Consider the following 22,115-nt stretch of genomic DNA (forward strand, 5'->3'; position numbering starts at 1 on the left):
AGGTTCACCAGGATGTTGCCTGGTATGGAGGGCGCTAGCTATGAAGAAAGGTTGAGTAGATTAGAATTATTTACATTAGAAAGATGGAGGTTGAGGGGGGACCTGATTGAGGTCTACAAAATCATGAGAGGTATAGACAGGGTGGATAGCAAGAAACTTTTTCCCAGAGTGGGGGACTCAATTACTAGGGGTCACGATTTCAAGGTGAGAGGGGAAAAGTTGAAGGGAGATATGCGTGGAAAGTTCTTTACGCAGAGGGTGGTGGGTGCCTGGAACGTGTTGCCAGCGGAGGTGGTAGAGGTGGGCACGATAGCGTCATTTAAGATGTATCTAGACAGATACATGAATGGGCAGGGAGCAGAGGGATACAGATCCTTGGAAAATAGGCGACAGGTTTAGATAGAGGATCTGGATCGGTGCAGGCTTGGAGGGCCGAAGGGCCTGTTTCTGTGCTGTAATTTTCTTTGTTCTTGTTCTTTTGTTCTTTGAGGCAAATGGGCTAAATTGATTGCCAGCTGCCCACCACATTTCAACATGTTACACAAGATGGAATAATTGATCTAATATTTAATCACAAAGGTGTTGAAATTTCACTGCTTTGTCCCACTCTCAAGAATGTCGTTTAGAACTCTAATGATTAATATATTTCTTTTTTCATTAACCTCCCTCACAATATCTCCACTTCTTACAATCAGTCACTATTTCCCAGGATATGGTCAGTTTGCTGGAAATATTTTGACTGTGTAGGACTCAGTCACATGGAGCACAAGTCAAACCAGTCTCATTTTCTCAACTTATGTCAAGATTTCTAATTTCTCCACTCCTCTATCAACATGCAAAAGAAAGTCAAACGCTATCAGCCACAAATGCTCCCACGGGATGTCTACACTCCACAGAGCTGGAACTTCAGATTAGTGACCCTTGTGTTAGCAAGCCTCACAAAGAATTGAAGGAAATAGTGACATCACTAACAATGAAAAGGTCAAGTGGCTGGCAGCTGCTCACTGACCCAGACTTCACAGGTCAAGGACTTCAGGTAACATCAGGCTTATCATGGAGAGCGAGCATGATCAGTCTGTTTTAACAAATCAGCCTTGGTCAATTAAACTCCACACGGCACACTGCTTCTCATTGCAGGGGTCCTGACTTTAAGGCAAGGAGTTAGACAGCAGCGCTCATAAATACAGCTCTGAACACACTGCAGTAATTTAAAGTTGATAATTCTGGGGCATAGCAATGTCACAATCTAACTAGTTCAACATAGTGACATAACAGACGTCGGTCATTCCCAGGGGATAACAAATCGCAGCTTTCCTGTAGTGTGACACAAACATCACATTCTTTCAACATGATTCTTCCCCCCCCAAATCATTGTACGTTTTGCCATTAATCTTCAACAGAGAAAGGCATTACAAGGGGTAAATATAGTTCAATAAATGAACTGCTTGATCCAAAGTAGCCCTGTCATCCCTGAGAGTGACAGATGTGGTAGTCAGCCTATTGTGCCACTCACTGAACCATATGCTATGTGGGAAATAAAGTCCATACTATACATGTTTCTGAATGCTCAGGTGTAATCTGCTGAGCAGAATCATACTGAAAGTGCTATATCTGGTACATTGTAGGAGCCCTCCCATTCCTGGGATCAAACAATGCAATGGAAAGAACAGTTCTTGCAGTTACAGCACAAAAGTAAAGTACATATTACTTGACAATCACCCACAGTTAAGGGATTTGTTCATCCATTCCTCTTGTCATGCCACTTGAGAACCACTGAATGAAATGCACCATAATTAAAACTGCTTTTAATTGGATAAAAGATTAACTAAACAACAAATGATCCCATTATACTCTGATGTACTGCAGTCATCAACATCATGGTATTTTTATGCAATTATGAAACTATGGCAAAAACGACATCTTCAATATACTTTGACTGTATTTCACAATACAGAATACATGCCCCATACTATTAAGAAATCACTGAACTGTTACAGAGACTTAAATTGATAAACAAACAATTTTTTGAAGTACTTGTTGATTTTTCTCTGATCTGTTTACTATATTTTATATGTGAACCAGTTCAATGGTTAATGTTCAACCTGCGGTTTGATATCACCCTCTTCAACGTTGACAATGAAGAAAAGCTGGGGAGTATTTCAAGAAGTTAGCTCTAGTTCAAAAAAGCTATTAAAGTTTCAAATTAAAGAAAACAAAAAGCAATAGCTCAATTTCAATATCTGGATTCATGTCAGGCCCACTCTAATCATTAACTTGTTTTCATTGTTTGAACTAATCAACAAACCAGTTTAAATGAGGCAGAGAGAACACAGGGGCTTACTTTCGAATCAAGAATTTGTCAAAAGTTGTCAGATGTCAGATGTCAGATGGAAGCTGGGAAGTGACTGGTTGTGTGAGCATTTCAATTCAGCCTTATTTTTGTCTCTAAAATAGGTTTAAACTGAGATCTACAAAATGTAAACTGCAATTAGCGTAATTGTAAAATAATCTAATACAAGGGGCTGAATATCATGGTCCCCACTGGCATAGTTGCAGGCGATGTGGTCCACAAAATTCTGCAGGTATCCTTCCTGCCACCCCCCTGACTGTCCAGATAAGAAACAGGAACACTGTAAAGCCATTCCGCCCATTGAACCTATTCCACTTTAATTGGTCATGATTGACCTTTGATTTCAACTCCATGTTCCTGTCCATTCCACGTATTCCTCACCCCGCTGAAAGATGAAAGAACGGGGCAGCACCGTGGCTCAGTGGTTAGCACTACTGCTCCACAGCGCCAAGGACCCGGGTTTGATTCCACCCTCAGGTGACTGTCTGTGTAGAGTTTGCATATTGTCCACATGCCTGCATGGGCTTCCTCCAGATGGTCCAGTTTACTCCCATAGTCCAAAGATGCACAGTTTAGGTGGATTGGCCATGCTAAATTGCCCATAGTGTCCAAGGATGTGCAGGATAGCTGGGCTAGCCATGGGAAATGCTGGGATAGGGTAGGGGGACAGGTCTGGGTGGGATCCTCTTCAGAGACTTGGTTGGTGTCTGGCCGAATGGCCTGTTCCTACACTGTAGGGGCTCTTTCGCTCTAACTGTGTTCCATAGAACATACAACAGTACAGCACATTACAAGCCCTTTGGCCCATGATGTTGTGCCAACCTATTATCCTACTAAGATCAATCTACCCTGCATACCCTACATTTTACTATCCTCCATGTGTCTATCCAAGAGTCGTTTAAAAGTCTCTAAAGTATCTGACTCCACTACCATTGCCAGCATGACAAACCACACACCCACCACTCTCTCTGTAAAGAACCTACCTCTGACATCTCCCCTATACCTTCCTCCAATCACCTTAAAATTATGCCCCCTCGTAATAGTCATTTCCGCCCTGGGAAAAAGTCTCTGGCTATCCACTCTATCTATGCCTCTCATCATCTTGTAAACCTCTATCAAGTCACCTCTCATGCTTCCTCGCTCCAATGAGAAAAAGCACTAGCTCCCTCAACCTTTCCTCATAAGACCTGCCCTCCAGGCAGCATCCTGGTAAATCTCCTCTGCACCCTCTCTAAAGCTTCCACATCTTTCCTATAATGAGATGACCAAATCTGAACACAATATTCCAAGTGTGGTCGAACCAGAGTTTTACAGAGCTGTGGCATAACCTCACGGCTCTTAAATTCAATTCTCCTGCCAGTGAAAGACAACACACCATACCCCTTCTTTACAACCCTATCAACTTGGGTCGCAACTTTGAGGGATCTATGGACGTGGACCTCAAAGATCCCTCTGTTCCTCCACATTGCCGAGAATCCTGCCATTAACCATGTATTCTACATTCAAATTCGACCTTCCAAAATGAATCACTTCACACTTTTCTGGGTTGAATTCTATCTGCCACTTCTTTGCCCAGCTCTGCATCCTGTCAATGTCCCTTTGCAATCTACAACAGCCCCCCACGCTGTCCAAAACTCCACCAACCTTCGTGTCATCGGCAAACTTACTAACCCACCCTTCCACTTCCTCATCCAAGTCATTTATAAAGATCACAAAGAGCAGAGGTCCCAGAACAGATCCCTGTGGCACCACACTGGTCACTGAGCTCCAGGCTGAATACTTTCCATCTACTACCACCCTCTGTCTTCTATTGGACAGCCAGTTTTGTATCCAGACAGCCAAATTTCCCTGAATCCCGTGTCTCCTTACATTCTGAATGAGTCTACCATGTGGAATCTTATCAAATGTCTTGCTGAAATCCACATACACCACATCCACTGCTCTACCTTCATCGATGTGTTTTGTCACATCCTCAAATAATTCAGTAAGGCTTTTGAGGCATGACCTGCCCCTCACAAAGCCATGCTGACTATTTCTAATCAAACTGTGCTTTTCCAAATAACCATAAATACTATCTCTCAGAATCCTCTCCAATAATTTGCCTACCACAGAAGAAAGACTGACTGGTCTGTAATTTCCAGGATTATCCCTATTCCCTTTCTTGAACAAGGGAATGACGTTTGCTATCCTCCAATCTTCTGTCACTACTCTAGTGGACAGTGAGGACGCAAAGATCATTACCAAAGGGCCAGCAATGTCTTCCCTTGCTTCCCATAGTAACCTTGAGTATATCCCATCTGGCCCAGGGGATTTATCTATCCTCACGTCTTTCAAAATTTCTAGCACATCCTCCTTCTTAACATCAACCTGTTCGAGCATATCTGCCTGTGTCATGCTGTCCTCACAAACGTCAAGGTCCCTCTTACTGATGAATACTGAAGCAAAGTATTCATTAAGGACCTCCCCTAACTCCTCTGACTCCGCACACAAGTTCCCTCCACTGTCCTTGATTGGCCCTACCCTCACTCTGGCCATCCTCTCGTTCCTCACATAAGCATGGAACGCCTTGAGGTTTTCCTTGATCCTACCCACCAAGGTTTTCTCATACCTCCTTCTAGCTCTCCTAAGTCCATTCTTCAGTTCCTTCCTGGCTACCTTGTAGACCTCTAGAGCCCTGTCCGGTCCTTGCTTCCTCAACCTTAAGTGAGCTTCCTTCTTCCTCTTGACTAGATGTTCAACATGTCTTGTCATCGAAGGTTCCTTCACCTTACCATCCTTTCCTTGCCTCAGTGGGACAAACCTATCCAGCACTTGTAGCAACTGCTCCCTAAACAATCTCCACATTTCTGTCATGCATTTCCCTGAGAACATCTAATCCCAATTGGTGCTCTGTAGTTCTTGCCTAATAGCATTGTAATTCCCCCTCCCCCAATTAAATACTTTCCCATACCGTTGGCTCCTATCCCTCTCCATGACTGTAATAAAGGTTAGGGAGTTGTGATCACTACCACCGAAATGCTCTCCCACTGAGAGATCTGACACCTGACCTGGTTCGTTGCCAAGCACCAAATCCAATATGGCCTTCCCTCTAGTCAGCCTATCTACATATTGAGTCAGAAATCCTTCCTGGGAACACCTGATAAAATCTGCTCCATCCAAACTATTTGCACTTAGGAGGTTTCAGTCTACAACAACCCTATTTCTTCTGCACCTTTCCAAAATCTGTCTCCCAATCTGTTCCTCAGTGTCTTTGTTGCAACTGGGGGGTCTATAGAAAACTCCCAAAAGAATGGCTGCTCCTTTCCTGTTTCTGACTTCCACCCATACTGACTCAGTGGACAAACTCTCCTCCACGACCCCGCTTTCTGCAGCAGTGATACCATCCCTGATTAGCAATGCCACTCCCCCACCAAAGCTTTAACCAATGGAGTGCTCTCAACCCTCCAGGATAGGTTATTTATTCACTATACTGATAATAAATGTCAAGGGAGAGAAATCACTGGTAAGTGTATTCTATATGCATTGTTGAACAAAATATATGTGAAGAAATAATTAGGACATATAAGAATGGTCATTCAATAATAGTGGCCAGTGCTTATCTTCATGAAGTTTGGACAAATCAAGTTGTCAAAATTAGCCTCAAAGGTGAGGTCATGAAGAGTATTTTCCATAATTCCTTACTATTAGTAATTCGGAAAATGCTGGAAACTATTATTAAAGATATAGTAACAGAACATTTACAAGATCATAAAATACAGACATGCAAACATATGGCACTTAGAAGTTAGGAGACCATAAGGTCATATTATGTAGGAACGGAAGTATCTAAGCCTTGAATATACTTAATGACTCAGCCTCTACAGCCCTGTGTCAGGTTTGAATCTCAGCATGGCAGATGTTGAAATAAAATCTGAAATGATTGGAAGACTTGAGGTCTAGTGACGACCATGAAATTGTTGTTAATTGAGAAGAAAAACCCATCTGGTTCATTAAAGTCCCTTAGGGAAGAAATCTGTTGTCCTTACCTGGTCTGGTCTACATGTGATACCAGACCCACAGTAATGTGATTAACTCTTAACTGCCCTCTGGGCAAATAAGGATGGGTAATAAATGCTGGCTTACCCAGTGACACCCACATTCCATAAGTGAATTAAAAAAAAATTAAGCCTTTGGTTACCTGTTTTCTGTCTTTCCTCCTTTTTGAATAAAGAAATTCTATTCATGGCTCTCCATTCTAAAATAATCTTCCTTGAATCTAGGGAATTCTGAAAAATTAAAACCAAGGCACCAACTTTCTTATGTTTGGGGTTGGTTTATTAGCGAGAGCAGAGAACTGACAAACTTACAGCAAACTGAGACAGGGTAAATAGGTCAGATTCAGTTTAGCAAACTTTACCCATGGGAACGTCACAGGAATCAGTGCTCGGGCCTCAACTATTTATAGTCTCTATTTATGGTTTGGATGAAGGGACTAACCAATGGTGTTATAGCTAAAATTGAAGAGTTTACTAAGATAAGCAAGAAACAAGTCGTTAAGAGGATAGAAAGGGCTGGATTTTTATTTCTGACTCCAGTCCCTCTATTAGGACGATATGTGCAGCAGGAATCCAGAAATGCCAGTGGTCAGGACTTAATGGAGATTTTGGAGGAAGGCCACCTCCAGGAGTCATGTCCTATGTGGGCTCCACAACCAGGCAATCTAATCAGAGCTAGATGTACCATTTGAAAACAACAGGAACCTTTAAAAATAAGAGGTGGTGACAGCTGTCTTTGGGAATGTGGAAGGATGGTCTGTGGTCACAACTGTAGCCCTCAGGGCTTTGAAACTGTTTACGGGAGATATAGTGGAAAATTCTATGAGGCATTTTCACTCTCTGCTAGCTCTGTTCACAACTAAGGCTTCATCTTCAGCAGTAAGGGGAGGACAACTACCATCTGGAATCCTACAGATGATGTTAGCCAAATGCCCTCAATAGGAGTTTTAGTTAACTTAATAGGCTTCTCTTCTCAGGCAAGAGGGAGCCATTAATACATCCTTCATGTGCATGCCCCCTTTCCAGGTCCAATAAATAGTCTGCAGTTTCTGAAGTCTGCAAAAAGCTCTAGACACATCATGTGAGTGCGCAAAACTTAAGCAGATGGGGGGGAAAGTGAGGACATATGCACTTTGACAGGAAGAATAGAAAAACGAAAATATTATTCAAATAGAGAGAAACTACAGAATGTTGCAGTACAGAGGAATCTGTGTATTTTCACATATGAGACACTAAATATTTCAATCAAACAACAAAGCAGAGTACAGGAAAGAGATAGACAGCTCAGTGTGGCATGGTGCAAAGACAACAATCTCTCCTTCAATGTCAGCAAAGCAAAGAAGCTGGCCATCGACTTCAGGCTGCGGAGTGGAGAACACGCTCCTGTCTGTACTGAGGCAGAGGTGGTGGACAGCTTTAAGTTACTTGGAGTAAATATCACCAACAATCTATCCTAGTCCATCCACATCACAACATAGTCAAAGAAAGCACACCAACACCTCTACTTTCTCAGAAGGCTAAGGAAATTCGGCATCTCCACAATGATTCTTATCAACTTTTGCAGATTCACCATGGAAAATCCTAACCGAATGCATCATAGCTTGGTTTAGCATCTGCTCTGCCCAAGGCCAGAAGGAATTGCAGCAAGTTGTGAATGCAGCTCAGTCCATCATGAAAACCTGCCTTCCTTCCATTGACTATGTCTACATTTCCCGCTGCCTCGGGAAAGCAGCCAACATAATCAAAGACCTCTCCCATCCCGGTTATACTGTCTTCCAACCTCTTCCATTGGGCAGAAGATACAAAAGCTTGTAACAAAAGATACAAAACACGTACCAACAAAATAAACAACAGCTTCTTCCTTGCTGTTATCAGATTTATATATTAGAATTGATCTTCCTCTACACTTTGTAGCTGTAACACTATATTCTGTATTCAGTTCTATTACCCTAATGAACTTACATAAGGTATGATTTGGCTGATTAGCATGCAAAACAATAATTTTCACTGTATCTCATACATGGGACAATAATAAATCAAATCAAATCAAATGTTAGCATACAGGTATAGTAAGTAACTAGAAAGACTAATGGAAAGTCATTACTAAACAAATGAAATATAAATAGATGGAGCAAACACATAACATGCTGGAGAAACTCAGCAGAGAAACTCTTTGGAACCCAAGTCACACTAGACTCTAAACATTAACTCTGTTTTTCTCTCTGTAGTCCTGCTGAATTTCTCCAGCATTTTCTGTGTTTGTTTCTAATTTCAAGCTTTTGAAGTATTTTGCCTTTATATAAATAGAGGGAGGCACTGCTACAACTGCATAATGCAGCCAGAGTATTTCATACAATTTTGGTCTCTTGGTTTCCCACTCATTCTTTAGCTGTGTCCAAAACTACTCATCTTCATCACAGGCGGTTCTTTGCAGACAAAGATGACAGTCTTCCACTCTCAGCATGAGTCTGTAGTTGGCTGTACAGACCAACAGGGCTTCCGCAGGCTCTGTTACATTGGGGCAAAAGGTGGTCGCAGGAAGTAGTGGGTGGGGCATTGGTGTGGCAGCATGCTCCTTTCGCTGTTTTCGCCTGGCTTCTGCTTTTTTTCGATGGGAAGTCTCAAGATGCTCTACGCCTTCCTGGATGCTCCTCCTCCAATTTGGGCTCTCTTGTGTCAGTGATTCCCAGGTGTCTGTGGGAATGCCGCACTTCACCAGTGAGGCCTTGAGGATATCACTAAAGTGATTCCTCTGCCCACCTAGGGGTCACCTACCATTTCGAAGCAAGGAGTACAGCACCTGCTTGGGGATCTCGTGCCATCCAGACGACATGCCCAGCCCATCAAGGGTAGTCAGTGCCTCGATGCTGGCCTGGTCAAGGATACTGGTGTTGGTGTGTCTTTCTTATCAGCGGATTGACAGGATCTTGCGCAGACAGCATTGGTGGTACTGCTCTAAAGCCTTGAGGTGTCTGCTCTTGATAGTCCACATCTCAGAGCCATATAGGAGGATGGGAACCACCACAGCTCTGTAAATCATGATCTGATGTTGTTGTCCTTGAATGTTCTTTTCCTCGGGCAGCCGAAGGCTGTGCTACTACTTTAGAGGCAGTTCCGGATCTCTTTATCAATAGCAGCTTTGGCCAACAGGACACTCCCGAGATATGAGAACTGGTCAACGTTCTCTAAGGCCTCCCCATGAACCTTAACAATTGGGTGTTCACTCCTCAATGCTTGGTCAGGTTGATGGAGAATCTTCATCTTACAGATCTTCAGGGTGAGACCCATGCTCTCATTTCTTTTTCCTTTATCTATTCATAGGATGAGGGCATCACTGGCTGGGCCAGCATTTATTGTCCATCCCTAAATGCCCAGAGGGAAGTTAAGAGTCAACCATATTGTGTGGTCTGGAGTGACATGTAGGCCAGACCGGTAGTTTACTTCCCTAAAAGACATTAGTGAACAAGATGGGTTTTTATGACAATTGACAATGGTTTCAAGATCATCATTACAGTCTTAATTCCAGATTTTTTTTATTGAATTCAGATTTCACCATCTGCCATGGTGGAATTCGAACCCAAGTCCCCAGAACATTAGCTGGGTCTCTAGATTAACAGCAACAATTCCATTAGGCTATCATCTCCCATGCCTCTGTAAAGGTGCTGACAATTGTCTGGAGTACATCCTCTGAGACTGCAAATACGCAAGCATCATCTGCGTACTGCAGCTTGATGACACTGGCTGGGATGACTTTGGTTTTGACTTGAAGGCAGCAGAGGTTGAATAATTTCCCAGTGGTTCTGTACACAGTTCCACTCATTACATCACTGGGCATGCTTTCACTCCCTCAGCATGTGTTGGCTTCTCACCTATTAAACCACAGCATCAAGAAAGGATTTTTTGTAGTTCTGAGCAAGGATATCCCATATGACTGCCTGTTATACCACACAATTGCAGCACAGAGGAGAGAGAAGGAGCACAGACTGTGTGACCTACTACACACTGCAATATGATGTCTAACTGCTCCAACTGCAACCAAGGGTCAACTTTTGGACTTTGAGCAAGCTAAAATCCTGACCAGAATTTCCCACAGCAAAGTACTTAATAAAATTTCCTATGGTCATAGTGTAGTCGGCTGTCAGGAGAAATCTGCACTACAGGCTCAGTGGAGAATAAAGCAGTAAGGCCAGGCCTTGACAGAAAACATGATTAGGGAATTTACACAGCTGCTTGTTCACTAAAAGAGCCACTGTCCATCAAGTGGTCCACCATTTTGAGAACTGGCGTTTGTGTTTCATTTAAATTGTTAAATATATCTGTAGAATGCTTGGGTTTCAGGAAGAACTAAATGTCTTTCTGACATACAGAATGAACAGGAAATATCTTAAATATGGTCAGTAACTGATGGTCCAAAAGGAGAGGTATTGTTATTGATTAATATTCACTTTGATTCATTTAGTTCTCTAGCCACTGAGGAATGATCACCAATATGTTTTTTAACAAACATAAACATAAAAAATGCCGGAGAAGCTCAGTTAATCTGGCAGCATCTGTGGCAAGAGAAAGAGAGTTAATGTTTTGAGTCTGGTATGCTGAATTCTCCTCCTCCATCCCTAACCCTATAGTAATCATATTTGCCAAAGGCATAACTTGAGTTTTCTATCCTTATACACTAACACGAAACTTGTGGCAGCATCTTCACTACAATCATCCATGATATTTTTAATTAGCTCAATAATATTTGATCTTCATTAAGTACCTAATCAATTTAACTTACTGTTGAAGATGGAAAAGAGAACTTTTGAAATTCAATTAAAGATGTGGTATTCTATTGTCTTACACATCACCTCTTGATCCCCATGGTACCATCCCTGAACCCCCTTCATCAACCCTCATCTCCAGAAATGAGCTGATCTCCTGAAATGAGAGCAAAGCAAAAGTGACACAGAAACCCAGCAAGTGTTATTATCTTTGATTTAGTCCAATCTGCTGGTCATTAGTTGTACATTGGCCAATAAAGCTAGAGATTTATTTCAATAGATACTCATTATTTTTGCTTACAAAATGAGGGTGAAATTTTAAATTGAAACTGGCAAGGGAAAATTAAAATATGTTAAATGTTGCACAAAATCTGCATTTCTACAATATTTGGAGTCATTACACTGACACTGTAAAACTCATACTGAGTTATAAAGCTCTTTTTATAAAACAAATTTGAAAAAGCTTCAGTCCCTGAGTTCACTCTGATTGAGGCAAAAAATATGAAAGACAGCAGCTTAGAAACAGCGACGGTCAAAAACTTTTCAGTGTTTTTCACTGCATTGCAGATGCCAGTCAACGAATCACAGGCCTCGTAGACATAGACAATCAGTTTTCGGTGCCAAGCCCAGTTCCACTGGCAACCATTATTGGGTCCGCGCAAGAGCCTTAATCTCTTGGCATGAGCAGAGCAAAATGGTGGCTCGCAAATCAATGGCACAGAAACAAACAGCACAAAAGTGCTTCCATGTTTTGTAGAATACAATTTTAAAGCTAAAAATGTTGAGGTTTTTTTGTTGTCCTGCAAATCAAATTATTGCAAACAAATGAAGTTGGTCTGCACCCTCCATCAAAAAAACCAGTCTGTAAAGTAGACTTTCAGCTTTCTGCTTTGCTTTCTTTGACATAAACTACAATACCAACACTGATCCATTTTTTCAACACTGTTTCTCTTCTGGCATATATCTGAATCCAAGCCATTTATACCAGAAGACACTTGCATAATTCAAAATAATTCAATGCAAGATCCAAAATAAATTATCAGCATTATAGGAGAAATTGTTAAAATAACACAGCATTCATTAATTAAATGTATTATTTTCTGCCCAGTTAGCAAGGTTTTGCTGCAATAGATCTCAATTCAGATAAAATAAACAACAGGGAAGGCTTTCACGTGCAATCACTTCTGCATGCACATGTACATAAGGTAGAAGGAAAACAGACAGGTTTCTAAAGAATTAAGTCATGCCGCGACATGTGAAGCTAAGTAAAAATTACATATTTGTTGCTCAAATTTTTTTGACTGTGTGAAGTGACAGTAGCTCAGAATTTCAGACATCAACGAAAAATCACTGATGGTAAATGCATTTTCTGATGTACTTAAAATCAAACACACTTGTATTTCTTTTTTAACTCTAACATTGTGATGGTTAACATTTCCAATTGATTTTTTTAACCAGACAATTTTAAACAGCAAATCTCACATTAACATGGAACTAGGAACTTCAGCAAATGGCTGCAACAGCAAACTATGTACCAAGATTTCAAAACCTGATAGCAATTATAATTAATTACTTGAAGTAGGAAAAATAGATTGGAATGGGAGGAAGAGGGGAGAGAAGGACATGTTCCTCATGTGGAACTGTCTCGTGGCATTTGATCAGACCAACAGAAGGCCCTGTTTAAACTGGTCAAATGGACATTTCTTTCCTAGGCTCAAAATTTCCCCAAGATGCCAAAACTGGTATTTTGAAAAACCATTTGACACAGACAAGAAACAGACTATTGAAAATGCTGTATGAGCACAAGTGTCCTTTGCAGCATTTATTCCCCTGGACACTGTTTTTAGAATTCTTTTTACGATGTGCCAACAGATTGTAATCATGGGAATATATGAGCAGGCCTTATACTTTTATAAAGTGGAACTGTAAAAAGACCTCTCTCTGCAGCAAACATTGATTTCCTTCCACGAATACAATATCAGATGAAAGCTGTAGTAGACGTGAGAATGAAAAGTACAGCTTTCAAAGGTTAAAGATGAGGAGACAGATAAAAAAAAAGCAAGTACCATATTTTCCGGGTTGTTAAATCCACATTATTCAGTTTACTAGCAATGGAGTAAATGGTCAGCTTGTCTGTAGTTTTTAGTGTAGAATTTGATGGTTGCTTCAGTGCTTCAAATATTCTGGAGATTTAACTATGTTATATGTTTCAAAGTTAAAGTCATTGTTATTGCAATATGAATTTTCAAATGTACTCCAAAATAAAAATTCACATCATATTTAAATCTCAATAAGTGTAATAAATGAAAATACCTGCTGGTCTGTTTGAGTGCAGAAGCTTAACCACAGAATAGGAAGCAAGGATTCTAAAGTCCCAGGGAAAAAAGATTCAATTGTTTACTTTTTCATTTTTGAGATCAAACATTTCACAGAGCAACAAGCATGTACAAGTAGGCACAGAGCTTGAGAGCTTGTAGAGTGAAAGAAATGTAAGAGAAAAAGCACACTGTCTTTCAATAAACCAGTCCTTACTCATAGAGCTGATTCATGTTCCCAGAAAATAAAGCCCATTGATGCAAAGTGCTAGAAATGATGACAAATTAACAAGATTAATCTATCAACTCACACAGAATTTACAAATTTGAAATGAAACTGCTGAATTGGCATTCCAGAGATTGAGTTCAATATCATAACTTCCAATATCACCAGAGTAATAAACTCAGGCAGCTTCTCATTGAAAGGTAGCAAAGAAAAGTGAGGAAGGGTTGTATACTTTCCTCCTACAAATACATGCAAAATGTTCACTTTCTTTAAGATCAAATCAAACCAAGTCCCAGTCGAGCTTCCAGAAATCTGAACTTACTTCAGGAACTGAAGAATGGACTTAAGAGAGCTAGGAGGGGGTATGAGAAAACCTTGGCGGGTAGGATCAAGGAAAACCCCACGGCATTCTACGCTTGTGTGAGGAACAAGAGGATGGCCAGAGTGAGGGTAGGGCCAATCAGGGACAGTGGAGGGAACTTGTGTGTGGAGTCAGAGGAGGTAGGGGAGGTCCTTAATGAATAAATGACTCCTAGATTTACTATGGTTCATGACAAAGAGAAACATTTTCTTCAGGAAATTAAAAATTACTAAAGGTTAATCTAAGTCTGCTTCTGTACATATCTTTGGACCGCAGGATATTGGGTCTGAAGGAAAGGCAGATCTCAAAGTTTTCAGAATTGGCCAATGTGTGTTCTTTATTATAACCTTTATTTACTCATCTCCTCTCAATGGTAGAAAATAAAAAGTAGAAACTAGTCCATGTGGGAAAGCAATTGAAACTAACATCACAGCAGACAATATCCTGTCACCAAGTTACCCTTTATTTGCACATGGAGAGTCCTTGACACTGATCCAGCTCCATCACAGCCAGCTCTCAGAGTGAACAGGATGTCTGACACTTCTGTTTTAATCTATCAGCCAGGGCTCCCTGATTGGACCAGATCAACAACCCAATCAAGGAACTCATATTCAATGAGGTCCACTTGGCTGACCTTGTTACAAACGCAAATCCCTCACCCTGAGTCTGGGTAGATAGGCTAGTTCTTTTTTGGTAGCTCCTCCTGGGGCGTTTTAGTATCAGGTCAGGTTCCTTCAACTCTGCCTCAGCTACATGTGACATGCAATGCTCACCTTTTGCACCTACTGCATCTCAGAAGAAATTCATTTTCTTATTCAGACGGCAAAAAGTGTCAAGGTGGTAGAGAGAGGCAGATAGAGCAAGCAGAGAAACTGTGAGGAAGGATAAGCAGTTGATAGGGTAAAGTGGCAGTCAGTGCGACGGATGGAGGTGTGTCTACTTCAATCCAAGAAGTGTCAGGAACAAGGGTGATGAACTTAGAGCATGGATCAGTACTTGGAGCTACGATGTTGTGGCCATTACAGAGACTTGGATAACACAGGGGCAGGAATGATTGTTGGATATTCCGGGGTATAGATGTTTCAAAAGAAATAGGGAGGGAGGTAAAAGAGGTGGGGGAGTGGCATTGCTAATGAGGGATGTTATCACAGCTGCAGAAAGGGAGGCCGTGGAGGAGGGTTTCTCTACTGAGTCAGTATGGGTGTAAGTCAGAAACAGGAAAGGAGCAGTCACTTTATTGGGAGTTTTCTGTAGGCTCCCCAATAGCAACAGAGGCACTGAGGAACAGATTGGGAGACAGAGTTTGGAAAGGTGCAAAAGTAATGGGGTTATTGTAGATTGAAACCTCCTAAGTGCAAACAATTTGGATGGGGCAGATTTTGTCAGGTGTATCCAGGAAGGATTTCTGACTCAATATGTAGATAGGCCGACTAGAGGGGAGGGCATATTGGATTTGGCAACGAACGAGGCCAGGTGTCAGATCTCTTGGTGGGAGAGCATTTCGGTGAAAGTGATCACAACTCCCTGACCTTTACTATAGTCATGGAGAGAGATAGGAGCCGACGGTATGGGAAAGTATTTAATTGGGGGAGGGGGAATTACAATGCTATTAGGCAAGAACTACGGAGCACCAATTGGGATTAGATATTCTCAGGAAAATGCATGACAGAAATGTGGAGGTTGTTTAGGGAGCAGTTGCTACAAGTACTGGAGAGATTTGTCCCACTGAGGCATGGAAGGGATGTAAAGGTGAAGGAACCTTCGATGACAAGACATGTTGAACATCTAGTCAAGAGGAAGAAGGAAGCTTACTTAAGGTTGAGGAAGCAAGGATCGAACAGGGCTCTAGAGGTCTTCAAGATAGCCAGGAAGGAACTGAAAATGGACTTAGGAGAGCTAGAAGGGGGTATGAGAAAACCTTGGCGGGTAGGATCAAGGAAAATTCCACAGTGTTCTACGCTTATGTGAGGAACAAGGGGATGGCCAGAGTGAGGGTAGGGCCAATCAAGGACAGTGGAGGGAACTTGTGTGCGGAGTCAGAGGAGGTAGGGGAGGTCCTTAATGAATACTTTGCTTCAGTATTCATCAGTAAGAGGGACCTTGACGTTTTTGAGGACAGCATGAAAACAGGCAGATATGCTCGAACAGGTCGATGTTAAGAAGGAGGATGTGCTAGAAATTTTGAAAGACGTGAGGATAGATAAATCCCCTGGGCCAGATGGAACATACTCAAGGTTTCTAAGGGAAGCGAGGGAAGAGATTGCTGCCCCTTTGGCAATGATCTTTGCATCCTCACTTTCCACTGGAGTAGTACCAGAAGATTGGAGGGTGGCAAATGTCATTCCCTTGTTCAAGAAAGGGAATAGGGATAATCCTGGAAACTAGAGACCGATCAGTCTTACTTCTGTGGTGGGCAAATTATTGGAGAGGATGCTGAGAGATGGTATTTATGGTTATTTGGAAAACCACAGTTTGATTAGAAATAGTCAGCATGGCTTTGTGAGGGGCAGGTCTATAAATGCAGCTTATGCTGCAGCTCTATAAAACCCTGGTTAGACCACACTTGGAATACTGTGTTCAGTTCTGGTCACCTCATTATATGAAAGATGTGGAAGCTTTAGAGAGGGTACAGAGGAGATTTACCAGGATGCTGCCTGGACTGGAGGGCAGGTTTTATAAGGAAAGGTTGAGGGAGCTAGGGCTTTTTTCATTGGAGCAAAGGAGGATGAGAGGTGATTTGATAGAGGTATACAAGGTGATGAGAGGCATAGATAGAGTGGATAGTCAGAAACTTTTTCCCAGGGCGGAAATGACAATTACAAGGGGGCATAATTTTAAGGTGATTGGAGGAAGGTGTAGGGGAGATGTCAGAGGTAGGTTCTTCACACAAAGAGTGGTGGACATGTGGAATGTGCTGCCGGCAGTGGTAGCGGAGTCAGATATTTTAGAGACTTTTAAGCGACTCTTGGATAGGTACATGGAGGATAGTAACATGTAGGGTGTGCAGGGTAGATTGATCTTAGTAGGATAATAGGTCGGCACAACATCGTGGGCCGAAGGGCATGTACTGTGCTGTACTATTCTATGTTCCAGGTTCTATGTTCAACGTTTGATGGAGAAGGAGGACCCACAGGTTCGGCTAGTCAGAAAGGCTGTCGAGGAACCGGGCATGTTTTGCTCCTGTAACATTTGCGAGTTTGCAGCTTTCATATGGTCCACATGCTTGTTCAGAATTGTCGCACCTAAATGAACTTTATACATCACCGGACCTGACCTCACATTGACCATGCCTCTTACATAAGCAGAGCCAAAGCCAACCTCATCCCCTTAATTAAACTGTCTATCTCGCTTAGCACTGGTCTGGCAATGGTGTTCCTTATGCTGTTTTACCCTCCCCATCCCCCAGGTCCAGGAAGATCAAATTTAACCTGATGAAGAGTCCTCTCCCCATTAGCAACTATGCTGGAGTTATCCATATTGTTGCATGAGGGCTGGTCCCATAAACAAATAGGAACCTGTTTCTTTCAGTCTGCCTTCAAAGTTTGGATTGCCTTCTCTACCAGACCATTGGATAATGAATGATATGGAGCTGTCCTTATATATCTGGGATCATTCAACTTTAGGAAATACTCAAATTCCCTGCTGCTAAACGATGGCCCATCACCTGTGACCAAGACTTCCAGGAGTCCGTGTATTGCAAAAGATGCGCATAGTTTTTCTATTGTCGTCCCTGTGTTTGACGAATGAATTCTATACACATCCACCCACTTTGAGTGGATATCCACAATGAGTAAGAACATTGAACCCATGAAAGGACTTGCAGAGTCAACGTGTAACTATATCCAGGGTTTACCCAGCCATTCCCATGAACGTGGGGAACTGCTGGTGGTACTTTTTGTCCTTGTTGGCACTGTGGGCACCAATGTGGCTATGTATGCAACCAGTCCTGGCCACCAGGCATAAATTCTCACCAACATGGGGTGGCACGGTGGCTCAGTGCTTAGCATTGCTACCTCACAAAGCCAGGGACCCGGGTTCAATTCCACCCTTGGGCAACTGTGTGGAGTTTACACATTCTCCCCGAGTCTGCGTGGGTTTCCTCCGGGTGTTCCAGTTTCCTCCCACAGTCCAAAGATCTTCAGGTTAGGTGGATTGGCCAGGCTAAATTGCCTGTAGTGTTCAGGGATGTGTAGATTAGGTGGGTTATAGGGGGATGGGTCTGGGTTGGATGCTCTGAGAGTCGGTGTGGATCTGTTGGGCCAAAGGGCCTGTTTCCACACTGTAAGGGTTCTATGATTCTAGGATTCTATGAACATCTTCACTTTGGAAACCCCTGGATGGCCCTGGTGGAATTCAGCTAGTATATTTGCTCGGGAGAATCACTCTTGCTCCCCTTAATAATATGGCGTCCTTTACTGTGGTTTGGTCTCTCCGGGTCCAAAAAGATTTCAGTTCTGGTTGTGACAGCCCTTTAGTTTCCCCCATCACCACCAGCTGTTTCAGTTTTTCCAGCACAGGATCTTTCTGCATCCAGAGTCTGATACTATCAGCTGTGACTGGAAGCATGTCCAGAAAATTTAAAGCCATTGTGGACCCATCTGGTCGCAGTACCACTAGTCGTATACCTGGCAGCAGGAAGTGACTCAATGCATCTGCATTTGCTACTTGGCCTCCCGAATGGTGTTCCGGCTTCTAATTCACTTAGTATTACAGCCCACCACTGAATTCGGCCTGAACACTGAACACTGCCTTGTCCTCTTTAAGTGGATCTAGCAGCATCCATTATTAATACAAATTTGCGTCCATTGAGGTATTGGTGGAACTTGCTGACTCCAAATCTAACTACCAAACCTTCCTTCTCTATCTGAGTGTATAGATGCTCTGCATTAGCCAAAGTCCTGGATACATACGCTATTAGACGTTCCTCTCCATTCGGCTGCCCATGAGCCGATACTACTTCAATGCCATATGGGGAGGCTTCACATGTCAATACCAGATCTCGCTTGGCCTCATAGTGTGCCAACACCTTAGAGGATGATAGCTGTTTCTTACATTTCTCTATAAGCTATGGCTTGGCTATGTGACTGTTTCCATGGCTGACCATTTTTTAAGAGTTGATGCAAAGGTGCCAGGATGGAGGCCAGGTTATATATGAAGTTTCCTTAATAATTCACCAGCCCAGGGAAAGATCTTAACTCCAGTCCAATCATGGGAGCTGGGGCATCTTTGATCACCCTCACTTTATCTTCTAACACCAGTAACCTGGTCTTGTTAAATCTGTAGCCCAAGTAGCTCACTTGGGATGCCTGGAACACACATTATTCCCTTCTTAGGCATACAGTCTCCAGGAACAAATGTCTAAGGACTATATCCAATTTCTCTAAGTGCTTCTTATTGGTCTTCCCTATTATCAGGTCATCATCTAGATAAATGGCGACCCGGGGTAGACCTTGTAAAATACTCTCTATTGTCCACTTAAAAATTGCACCGGCTGACAATACCCCAAATGACAGTCTCGTAAATCAGTAAAAACCCTTACTGATTTAAATTGTAGCATACTTCTGGGAATCCTCATGTAACAGTAATTGCAAGTACGCAGGACTCATATCAGCTTTGTGAACGACAATTTCTCCAACAATTTTCCATATAAATCCTCCATGCAAGGAATTGGGTTTTTATCCAGCTGCCAAAAGTGGTTTTATGTTTAAATTCCCACAAAGACTAACAGACCCATTGGGCTTCGTGATCGGTGCGACCAGAACTGTCTATTCTGCAAACTGGACTGGTTGATGATTCCTTCACTTTCCAGCCTATTGATTTCTGCCTCTACTTTTGCCAGAAAGGCCAATGGCACTGGGCAAGCCTTGTGGAAGAGCTTCTTGGTCAACGTACAAGGTGTCCTTAGCTGCTTTGATACAACCTCCTGAAAAACTACTGTGTATTTAATTAGGGCCATTCACACAGCCATTTTCTAATCGAAAAATGTTGAGCCAATCTAGTCGAATTTTCCTCCACCAATTTTGCCCCATCAGACTAGGGCACACGCCTTTTACTATAATCTATGGTAACTGAACCAGCTGCTTCTCATAAGAGACCGGAACCGAAGTTGTACCCTTAATCTGTAAAGGTTCCTTGGCATAGGTTCTCAATCTAGCTAGGTCTTGTGAAAACTTAAGAGTTGGAATGCACAGAATTTTGTTAAAGACTGGTTCCACGATCGGTGAAATGGCCATATTGACCTCCATTAAAACCGGGTGACTGTTTAACCAGACATTTATTTTGACTGGGTCTGATTTTGATGTTGCTAAACAACTTAACTGTTCCAAACCAGATGTAGGTGGACTCTCCAGTATGTGCACTCTCCTCGATACTGCCCTAAGTTCTCTTACTCCATTTAGGTCTAGTGGGGCTCTTTTGCTGTATCAAGTCCTGATACCAGCAGCAACCACAAGGCTTGCTGGTCTGGATCCTGAAGAAAATTTTAACCATTTGGCCGAGGCTTGACTTTATTTTGGGGTTTTGCTGTGGGCTGACCTACAGTCCCTCTGTTCAACATATGTCCTCAATGAGGCTATGCAATTGCCTTCACTCAAGTTGTGTTCTCCAAGCTCAGTCGGACGGGCAAGGGTGTCCGCTTCCATCACAATACCCTGCAATTCATATGCTCCACTTACAGCATTTTTCAATGGTAAAACCAATTGTAGTGCCTGTTTGAAATCCAGCTGAGCTTCAGGTAGCAGGCGTTTTTGCATGGTTACATCATTAATCCGACATATCAACAGTCTCTCAGTATCTCATCCAAAGTTAAACAAACTTACATGCCTCTGTCAGTCATGTTAACCTAGTCAAAAATCCCAATATGGATTATCCTGTTTCTTGAATTGCCGAGTAAAAGTAACAGCCACTCAGAATTACAAGAGGCTTAGGATCATAATATTCTTTAACTAAAATTTTCAACAGTTGACAGATTTAGCATCTGGTGCCTCAGGGAAAGTTAGGTTCCTAATAACTGAAAAAGCTGCAGGTCCACAAGCTGTCAGGAGAATTGCTCATTGCTTCTCATCTCCTTCAATGTCATTTGCCCCAAAAAAGTATTCTTTCCATATACTGGGCCAGTCTTCAACGAAAGGATCAAATGAGTCAAGCTTCCCAAATAACAGTGTGATGCCAGAAATGCTTACCCCAACTCAAAGATAACTGTTGCAAGTGAATTTCTTCAGGAGTTTGCTTTTCTCTTGTCGCCACTGAATTAACTCCACAGAGGCTGGTATCCCATCACCAAGTCACCTTTTACTTACACATAGGAAGTCCTTGACAAGTCCAGCTCTCTCAGAGCCAGCCCTCAAGAATGGACAGAATGTCTGACACTCCTGTTTTTATCTGTCCACCAGGGCTCCCTGATTGCACCAGATTAACGGCCCCAATCAGGGAGCCCATATTCTATTATGTTCCCCTAGCTGACCTCATTACAATCAAGACAGTAATGAAGAAAATTATGGAGATACAAGAAGAAGATGGTTTCCTCTGCATGTTACAAAAGAAGCATTGGGATAGGGGTGCTAAGAATGCACAGTCTAAGAATAAGGGGTAAGCCATTCAGGACTGAGATGAAGAATTTCTTCACTCAAAGTTTTGAACCTGTGGGATTCTCTACCACAGAAAGCTGCTGGGGCCAGTTCATTAGACATATTCAGGAGAGAGCTGGACTTGGACCCTGCCGCTAAAGGGATCAAGGGGTATGGCGAGAAAGCAGGAGTGGAACACTGAAATTGCATGATCAGCCATGATCATATTGAATGGTGGTGCAGGCTCAAATAGCCGAATGGCCTAGTCCTACATCTATTTTCCATATTTCTGTGTTTCAAACAGTGGGGTGGTTTTCACTTTTATTTGAAAGTGTTTGACTAACCTTTCCTTCATTTCCTGAATACCATGCAGGTGATGTGACTGCTTCAACATTGATCCACCCCCATTGACAAAGACATTGCCTGCAAAACAGATCCAGAAGTAAGCTCCATTCTGCAATGCGGCAGGATGCATGCTCACACCCACTGCTTATCAAGTGCCAA

The 22,115-nt window shown here is 42.4% G+C and overlaps 1 protein-coding gene across 7 annotated transcripts in view; it reads right to left on the reverse strand.

The window, feature by feature from the left end:
• LOC109916163 (nuclear factor 1 B-type) overlaps positions 1-22,115 on the reverse strand; it is a 404,400-nt gene that overhangs the window by 371,149 nt on the left and 11,136 nt on the right. The window lies entirely within an intron of this gene.

Source organism: Rhincodon typus, chromosome 3 (genome assembly GCF_021869965.1).
Source record: "Rhincodon typus isolate 14 chromosome 3, sRhiTyp1.1, whole genome shotgun sequence".
Classification (NCBI taxonomy): Eukaryota; Metazoa; Chordata; class Chondrichthyes; order Orectolobiformes; family Rhincodontidae; genus Rhincodon; species Rhincodon typus.